We start from the raw sequence: 9,887 nt of genomic DNA, 5'->3' as shown, positions 1-9,887 counted from the left end.
CAGGCCACTTATTTTAACCAGTCCTATTAATCTTTGAATTGGGATAATAGAAGTTCACTAATGGATCCCAAAGTGCTGAATCCTTCAGCAGGAAATGGACCTAACTATATGGAAGAAGTAATCGAAATAGGGTCATATTCTTTGACTTCCCTGTAATAGTCTTGAAGCTAGCTAGCTAGCTAGCTAGATAGATAGATGAACTTTCAAGTTCCGAGTCTCAATTCCCAACTGAAATACATTAAGAACTTTCACCACCTTGTTCTTCTTGTTCCAAATTATTGCCTTTGTATTGACGGGAAGAACATAGACAGTGATCACATCTTGTATTCATTCATCATTAGAGAAAAATATTTAATTAGAAGATGATTTGGTAACAATGTAACGAACACACCTAAATACGTATCTCTTCCCATCTCAGTTATATAAACTCCACCTGCACACTAATGATATGTCAGGTAGGTCACAATGCAGAGTAGCGTGTTACTGGCAGACTGATTCATTTCAGCATTACCTCACCTTCAGAATGGGCCTTCGCCACCGTCCATGCAAGTCAGTGGAAAGACTTGGCGATATATTATGAAACCAAAGCAAGGATTTTTATTTCCTTTAAACAACATATTTAAACAAATTTCTGATAAATGATTGTTCCGTCTCTCTGATGCTTTTCTTCTCCCCACTTTTGCCTGGGCAAAATCACATTGAAAGCCTTGAATTCTGCTATCATGGAGTGGTACTAAGCTGTTGGCAGGGAATGTCTTTTTCTTCTGTATTGTACAACACCTTCAACCACAGGATACAAGCCCATAGCTGGGCTCCTGGGGTTGTGGCAATACATATAGCAATAAGGGCTTCAGACTGAGAGATTGACTTATGTGGGTTTTCTTCCTTCTTCACCCCGACCAGTTTCACAGGCATCCAGAAATCAATGGCTCTCACACCAGAAGTTAACCTGGACATCAACACGTGGTCAGTAGCAGTCGGAAGCAACGTGGCTTGTGGCCACTATCAGTGATGGAAAGGTCTCCATCTTTCTTGAATTACATGGTTCAGCCCTGCTTTTCACAGCTCTCGCCAATCCCTTCAAGGCCCAAATGGCAGGAAAATGAAGTCACATATTTTATAGTGTCAAAGGACCTTTGGGGGAGGAAACAGCAGGTACTAACAAGCTCTTTAGCTGAACAGAGAAAGGCAGACCAAGAACCAATGGCCGGATGTTATAACCAGACCAATTCAAATGAGAAAAAGGCACCATTGTTTAGCAGAGAGAGAGATTAACCATTGGAACAAACTGCCGTGGGAAGTGATGGATTCCCCATCTCTTGTTGTCTTCACATCCAGCCAGGTTGCTTTGCTGAGATATATGCTTTAGTCCAACACAAATTGTTGGGTTCAACATAGACGCAACCGGGTGAAATTCTCTGGCCTGTGTTATGCAGGAGGTCAGACTAGATGATCATAACGGTCCCTTCTGGCCTTAAAGTCCCGGAATCTATCAATGTATTTCAGTGGTAGAAATGTTGTGATCGTTGCAACAGGACAGGGTGAGACGGTTCCACTCTGTGAAGAGCCAGCGTCAGAACATAAGGACCCAAACTTCACAGCAGCAGGAGTCTGTGGTGAATCGTTAATCTAGGCCGGCCAAGGAGTGGAGAGGACTGGGCTGGGTATGGAGGGCTCTAAGACTAAGATTACTAGGGGCAGAGTCCAAAGGCCGAATCGCTCGCCTGGACCCTTGAACTTGGCCTTGTTCCACTGAAATCCATTGAATCCGTGTCTTTGCAACCAGGAGAAATCGTGTATAGAACATTTGAAGGAAATGCAAAGATTGAAGCAAATCCATGAATGCCAGAATTTATTTAAACAAGACGGGAGAAAATAATTTTCAAAACAAAGCATCGAGTTGTTTGTTTCAGCAAATGCTGTTTCCCAACTCTAGTTTCATTTCCTCATCTTTCAGAATGGAGGGGGAAGAGGAGGGAATTGCTTGGCTCTGAAATGGGAGAAGGTTGGGAATTTTCCAGTAAAGGAGATGATTCAAACAAGGAATTTAAGGAGGTGGCGGTGGAGCAGGTTCGGGTTGCTACATACAATGTCCTCACACTATCCATCCAGAGCCTCCTTTGCAGGAAACAGGGCTCAGAAACGCTATAAAAGGTCTCTTTTCATAGTGCTTCTCAATCCACTTGTCTTCTCGATGCTTCTTGGTCACTCACTCTTGTAGGTGAATTAGGTAAGTCTCTTTCTGATTATTGAAGGCTTCCTTTGTAGTGGTCATTATCTTGACCCTTTGTTCTATAACACAAGCATTCTGTTTAAGGATGGGATTTATTGATTATTGCCCTATATCGCTAGCGTTGGTGATTGGAATCAATTATATCCATGTCAGTGTTTATGAGTCTGCAGCAGGGTTTGGACTGAGGGCATTTGGCACTGTAACACGGACTCTGCAACTTGAGTTAGAGGATTAAGGCCCTGCCTAGAAAATCATTTAACCATATGCTTAGCCTGAAGCAGAAGCATCAATTCATTCTCTCTTCAGTGAAGCACTTAGAAATTAAAGTGATGCAAAGCACTGTTTTTTTTGGCTCACTGGGGATTGCAAAAACATGTTTTGAAAAAGTGTTTCAGGTGGATCAGGAAACAAAATAGTTCAAAAATTTTGGTGAACTGAAAATTTGAAAGAAAAGTATTTGGGATTCAACTAAACATTTAGATTGTGAGTAGGTCATTTTTTTCATTTTTGTTTAAATAAAATTGAAGAAAATTTCAAACCCTGAGTAGCAGGTTTTTAACCACTGGGGACGGGCCACAAAAGGGGATAAGCAACCCTCTTTACAGGCGTCTGACACTGGTGCCTGGTGAAATCATTTGCAATTGCCAACCATTCCCCAGAGAAATGTCCCACGTCATGCTAGTCTGTGGTTCAGCTGTGTCTCACCTTCTTGCTTTTTTTAACCTTTTTCCCACCCAGCAATTTATATTAAAATGGGAATAGTGATAGTGGCATGAGAAGGAATGTCATGGAAGAAGTTTAAGGTATTCAAAAACAAACAAAAAAGACCTGGAAATACTCAGTGTTATGGTTAACTGCAAAAGATTTCAGGGTAAATGGACAGGAGAAGCCTAGAAGACAATGGGAAGGAGAAATAGAGACATTAAAACAGGAGGTCCTGCAGTCTCAGGGCTAGATCCTCAACTGGTGTAATTAGAAGAGCTAATTAGGCGCAGCTTGAACATTTTGTCACCACTTAGCTTTCATGCTATCGTGCCTGATCAGTCCAGCATTTTGGGCTGTATTGTGCAACCCATACTCACGTATTTGGTCAACAGAGCTACACGTGGAAATTGCACAATGTAGCTCCGTCAGTGATTATTATCTAAAGAGAGAGGCACCTAATGCAACCGGCAGCTCTCTTGATGGAGGTCTCAAGCGATGCAAATGACAAGCCTTGCACTGGGAGCCCTAGCAGGGATGCATTCTTAGAAGCCATTGCCAACAGAAAATAATCGAACCCCAATAAATGGTAACTCAGTGCACAATTGAATGGAAAGCTCTTAATCCCACTGGGGATATTCAGGTGACAAGTAAGAGTCGATGACATAAATTCCTGAAAAAGGAGAGGCAAGGTTTAGCTTGAAAATTTCAAAAGAGTCCAAATCCTACTGAAATTCACTGAGAATTGAGCATCTAATTCCCTTAGGCTCTTCTGGAAAACCCCATGTTGCAATGAAGGAAAATGCTGGAACTGTGTCTTATACTCACAAGGGCTGTGTTGTTACTTTCCTTTCAGGTTTACCTAAATCGTCGAAATATGTCTTACCAACATCAACAGCAGTGTAAGCAAACCTGCCTGCCACCACCAGTGTGTCCTCCACCCCAGTGCCCGGAGCCGTGCCCCCCACCGAAATGCCCGGAGCCATGTCCTCCACCCAAGTGCCCAGAGCCGTGTCCTGCACCCCAGTGCCCGGAGCCATGTCCTCCACCCAAGTGCCCAGAGCCATGTCCTGCACCCCAGTGCCCGGAGCCGTGCCCCCCACTGAAATGCCCGGAGCCGTGTCCTCCACCCAAGTGCCCGGAGCCGTGTCCTCAACCCCAGTGCCAGGAGCCGTGTCCTCCACCCCAGTGCCAGGAGCCATGCAAGCCACCAAAATGCCCTTCACCTAAGTGCCCGCCTATGCAGAAGTACAACTGAAATGATATGAGCATCCACCACGGAGCATCAACAGCCCCAAAATGTCAAGGAAATTAACAAGTTCCTGTTTGTAACTTATTTCATAATTGGTTCTCTTATGTTTTCCCTGGCTTGGCTTCTGGGGGGTTTCAGAGTTTACTTGTACACTGTGTATTTATTCAGTCATCAGTATCCTCTAGAGATTGGTTTAGTCTGCAATTGGCTTTGTACCCCTGAAATATTGGTATTTACACCCTTCAGAGACATACCGTACCGTACACTGGTACAGAGAAATAGATGATAATGAAGTAAATTTGTTCTCCTGTTTTATATTCCGTCTTTAATTGTAGACGCGCTGGAATAAAAATGATAATTTATGGTATCCACTGGATCCTGGTGTTTCCTTTACCTTCCTTCTCTTTATTTTTCTTGGCTATCTAGACATTGCTACAGTGCTTTGGAGGATAGGATTAAAATTTAAAATAATCTGGACAAACTGGAGAAATTATCTGAAGTAAATAGGATGAAATTCAATAAGGACAAATGCAAAGTACTCCACTTAGAAAGGAACAATCAGTTGCACACATACAAAATGGGAAACGTCTGCCTAGGAAGGACTACTGCAGAAAGGGATCTGGGGGTCAGAATGGATCACAAGCTAAATATAAGTCAATAGTGTAACGCTGTTGCAAAAAAAGCGAATATCATTCTGGGCTGTATTAGCAGGAGTATTGTAAGCAAGACATGAGAAGTAATTATTCCACTCTTCTCTGCATTGAATAGGCCTCAACTGGAGTACTGTGTCCAGTTCTGGGCGCCACATTTCAGGAAAGATGTGGACAAATTGGAGAAAGTCCAGAGAAAAGCAACAAAAATGATTAAATGTCTGGAAAACATGACCTATGAGGGAAGAGTGAAAAAATTGGGTTTGTTTAGTCTGGAGAAGAGAAGATTGAGAGGGGACATGATAACAGTTTTCAAGTAAGTAAAAGGTTGTTAAAAGGAGGGGGGAGAAAAATTGTTCTTCTTAACCTCTGAGGATAGGACAAGACGCAATGGGCGGTTTACGTTGGACAGTAGGAAAAGCTTTCGAAGGCTACGTCTACACTACTCACCGGATCGGCAGGTAGCGATCAATCTATCAATTGATCGCGTGTACTGTAGACTACCCCAGGGCTCTGGGGGCTATTTAAAGGGCCCAGGACTCCCCTGATTCTACTGCCCTGGGCCCTTTAAATAGCCGCCGGAGCCCCGCCACCACTACCCCAGGGCTCCGGGGGCTATTTAAAGGGTCAGGGCGGGGCGGGGCGGGGCTGAGCCCTGGGCCCTTTAAACTGCTGCCGGAGCCCCCGGTTGCTGCCGCTACCCTGGTGGGGGAGGGGGAGGGCACTTACTGGTACAGGGCAGGCCGGGGCTGGCTCTGACCCTCCCAATCCCCGCCCCTTCCGCATGAGGCCCCGCCCCTTCCAGGGTCCAGAGCCGGCCCCAACCCAGCTCCGTACCGGTAAGTCCCTATTTCTACTCTCACCCCTGGGCCTGGTCTACACTGGGGGTGGGGAGTGGGAATTGACCTAAGATACGCAACTTAGCTACGAGAATAGCGTAGCTGAAGTCGACATATCTTAGTTCGACTTACCTCGCGTCTTCACGGCGCGGGTTCGATTGCTGCGGCTCCCCCGTTGACTTTGCTTCCGCCTCTCACCGAGCTGGAGTTCAGCAGTCGACGGGAGAGTGATCGGGGATCGATTTATCGTGTCTACACTACACGCGATAAATCCATTCCCGATAGATTGATCGCTACCCGCCGATCCGGTGAGTAGTGTAGACGTAGCCTTAGAAAGCTTTTCCTACTGTCCAACATAAACCACCCATTGCTTCTTGTCCTATCCTCAGAGGTTAAGAAGAACAATTTTTCTTCCTCCTCCTTGTAACAACCTTTTACTTACTTGAAAACTGTTATGTCCCCTCTCAGTCTTCTCTTCTCCAGACTAAACAAACCCAATTTTTTCACTCTTCCCTCACAGGTCATGTTTTCTAGGGTAGCGGTAGCGGGGCTCCGGCTGCCGCTACCCCAGGGCTCCAGCAGCAGGGCTCTGGTGGCAATTTAAAGGGCCTGGGGCTCCAGCCGCTGCTGGGAGCCCCATGCCCTTTAAATTGCCAACTGGGGAAGCCGTGCCGTGCCGGTACGCCGTACTGGGGCGTACCGACTTACTTTCACCTCTGACCAGGCCTAACAGTCAGGGTGGTTAAGCACTGGAATAAATTGCCTAGGGAGGTTGTGGAATCTCCATCATTGGGGATTTTTAAGAATAGGTTAGACAAACACCTGTCAGGGATGGTCTAGATAATACTTAGTCCAGCCTTGAGTGCAGAGGACTGGACTAGATACCTCTCGAGGTCCCTTCCAGTCGTATGATTCCATGAGGATGGGAGAGATAAAAAAGGGGGAGGAAAGGTGATCAGAATCTTTGAGGGCATGGTGTGTGAAACCAGGGGGGGAAATGTAATATTTTTATATTTTTTAATTGTTTAGTTTTTTTAGCATTTACAGAGTTAATTTTTTTTTAATTATTTGCTTATTTTTTAAAATGACAATTACTGCAACAGGTCATCAGCAGGGTTTGGACCTTGTAACGTTACTAACGCTGACCCCACAATACAGACCTTGAGCATTGGAGATAAAGAGCAGCTCCAGCAGCCGGAAGCATTAGTAGGCTAGCATGCCATGTTGAACTTCCATGTTATGTAATTAAGCCCCTTCATTTTCAGTTCAAACCAATTTTTACCAAAAAATTCCCGGGTTTTACAAAAAGTATTATTCATTTTTTTCTGATTTTCACCCTACTTTTGTATTATTCAAACATAGAAAAAATAACTTGTTTCATTAAGAAAATACAATACATTGCACGAGATATCTGTATTACAATAATACATTAATCTGTGTGGATATGCAAAGCTGCCTGCTTATGAAGTAAGACTATGTATAAGTCTAGAAGATACATACCGTAAGCAAACTTGTACACACAAAAGCTCTGAAGTGAATGCACATCTCAACGTACTGATGAATCTCATGCCCACCACATACACATTTCAAGCTGTTAGCAGATAACAGTTTAAAGATTTGACGCACTAAAATAGGAAGAAAATGGAAGTCTGTATCAGAATATGTTTCAGAATGACACATTTGAAAGTTTTAAAAAAACAGGGGAAAAGGATGAAGTTGAATGTATGCAAATGGTGGGGCCCAATTATTAAATGTAAATACCTATAGGCTAATAGTTCTACGTCTACAACAGGAAACTCTTTATTCAAATGAAAAATTGGATTTGGGGATTAAACTCAGAGGTGGCATTGTATTTCGAGTCCTGTTTCTTATGACAGCCAATTGGACGAATTCAAAAATCATGAGTCAGGCCCCAAGAATGATGAGGTTTTAATAACGATCAATTTTGGTGAACTTGGAATTAGGAAAAACTAGAGTCGTGTGCCTGATATACTGCTGCATGCGGTACCCCTCTACATCGAGGGGTTGGCTGGCCCCACCTGCCCCTGCTGTGGGATGTCTGGCTGACACCCGGGGCATTCTGGCCCTGTAGCACCTACACAGCAGGCAGCGGAGAGGGGAGGCGCTGAGCAGGGAACACAGGCTGTTGTCTGGCCTGTCTCCCGTGTACCCTGCTGCCTCTGCACCTCCTGACTTCCTGCAGCCCCAGCATTTCTTCTAGGCACCAGTGACTACTCTCTAAGGGAAGGGTCTTTTAAAAAGGAAATAAAAGGAAGGAAAACCTGGATCTGAGAGCTTGTGACTGCTAAAGAGAATGAAACACCAGGAGGCAGGCAATGCCGTGGATCGTAGCTTTTATTACTGCACCTCTACGTTACGAGACGAGCTGGGGTAATTTTCCAGCAACAACCAGTCTACAGCACAAGTGATACATCTCTCTCCCGACCATGCAATATCCCAGGGGTACAAAGTCGGTCAGTTACACATTCCAAGGGAAGGCCTTGACACGGATAACAGAAGGAGTCTACAAAGTAAAGACAGAGATTGGAAACATTCCCAGAAACACGTCACACTGCAGGGAGAATGCCAAAGAAGCGGAGTCAGGAGAGAGCTACTGCGCGAGGGGCTGTAATTCATTTTCATTCCGTAGACGTCGGTGGTTCCAGGGGCACTAATAGTGCTTCTTTTCTTGGCAGCAGTGCTGCAGAGGTGGGCATGGAGGGCACACATCCACGCACTTAGGAGGGCACACATCCACGCACTTAGGAGGGCACACATCCACGCACTTAGGAGGGCATGGGCATTGATCCACGCACTTAGGAGGGCACAGATCCACACACTTAGGAGGGCACACATCCACGCACTTAGGAGGGCATGGGAATTGATCCACGCACTTAGGAGGGCACAGATCCACACACTTAGGAGGGCATGGATCCACGCACTTAGGAGGGCACGGATCCACACACTTAGGAGGGCATGGAGGGCACGGATCCACGCACTGAGGAGGGCACGGACACGGATCCACGCATTTAGTCTTGCATTGCTTCACACAGCATGGAGGAGGCAGGCAGGGCTGTTTGCATTGCTGCTGGTAAGCCATCTTCCTGGGACGTGGGCAAAACTGAAAGACAAAGGAGGCTTCAAGGTTTGCAAAATCAAGACAAACAGCATCATCTTGTCATTCGCATCATGCACCAGAACATTCAGCAGAATCAGAGGCTGGTGCACTAGGGATCACTTCTCCAGAGAGAGCATCGCCATTGTAAACCATTTCAGAAAGAACAAGCCCGAAGGAGGGTGCACTGAAATCCCGTCGTGAAGCCCATTAATGGGATTAGCGAATTAAAGTCAAGATACTTAAGCAAAGCCCTCTTGTGAGCAGTAATAAATTTCAGAAGAAGAAAGCAAAAAATGAAATCCCAGCCATAAAGTTAGCTCCCAATAATCAGAGGGAGACTTACCCAATTCACCGACGGGAGCAAGCGAAGAAGCCAAGTGGATTGAGGAGCATTGAGGTGTGAGCCTTTTTATATGGTTTCCGTGGCCTGGTGTCCGGAAATGAGACACCTCAGAGCTATGGGGTTGAGGTTTTTCACAATCCAAACCTCGTCCATGTACAGAGTCTTCAATTGCTTGGTTGCATCACTATTTTTAATAATTATTTTAATAATTATAATTATTTTAAAGAGACACGTGTGACATTATTTGAGGAAATGCTGTGTGTAACTTGTAACACCTGATCTATGTAATTCAAATTGGAAAAAAATAATTCAATAAAGAACTGGATTCTTTGCTTTAATAAATGAATTCTTATGGATTTCTATAAATTCCTTCTGCATGCTTGCTTGCATCTTCCTCCGAGGCATCTGATCCTAGTCATTGTTGGAGACAGGATACTGAACTAGATGGATCTGTGGGCTGACCCACTATGTGTATTGCTCTATTCCTGCTAATGTACAAATCCCCTTCATGGCATAGGCACAGAGTTGCCATTGGAATCCTGGATTGCCCAGAAGGACACTCTCCACGCTGTTCGTCCTGCTAAAATAAAGATTTGTCAGGTAACTCCCAATGATAGGAAGTTTGGGTCTTTATTCTTTGACATTGTGTCTTCACCTAGTGGTGGCTTCTTGCCATTTTGCACTGGAACTTCATTCTAATCCTAATCTCTGCTAATCTAATATAGATTGTAAACTCTTTGTAGTGGAGGT

At 44.8% G+C, this 9,887-nt stretch overlaps 1 long non-coding RNA gene across 1 annotated transcript; it reads left to right on the top strand.

Annotated features, from left to right (window-relative positions):
• Positions 1–2,176: 2,176 nt before the first annotated feature.
• LOC135976917 (uncharacterized) lies at positions 2,177–4,552 on the top strand. The gene is made up of 2 exons (XR_010594176.1): positions 2,177–2,230; positions 3,792–4,552. It is a non-coding gene; the product is annotated as an uncharacterized LOC135976917 (long non-coding RNA).
• The last annotated feature ends 5,335 nt before the right edge of the window (positions 4,553–9,887 follow it).

The sequence above is a fragment of the Chrysemys picta genome, chromosome 20 (genome assembly GCF_011386835.1).
Source record: "Chrysemys picta bellii isolate R12L10 chromosome 20, ASM1138683v2, whole genome shotgun sequence".
NCBI lineage: Eukaryota > Metazoa > Chordata > Testudines > Emydidae > Chrysemys > Chrysemys picta.
This window is presented reverse-complemented; position numbering and strand designations above follow the sequence as displayed.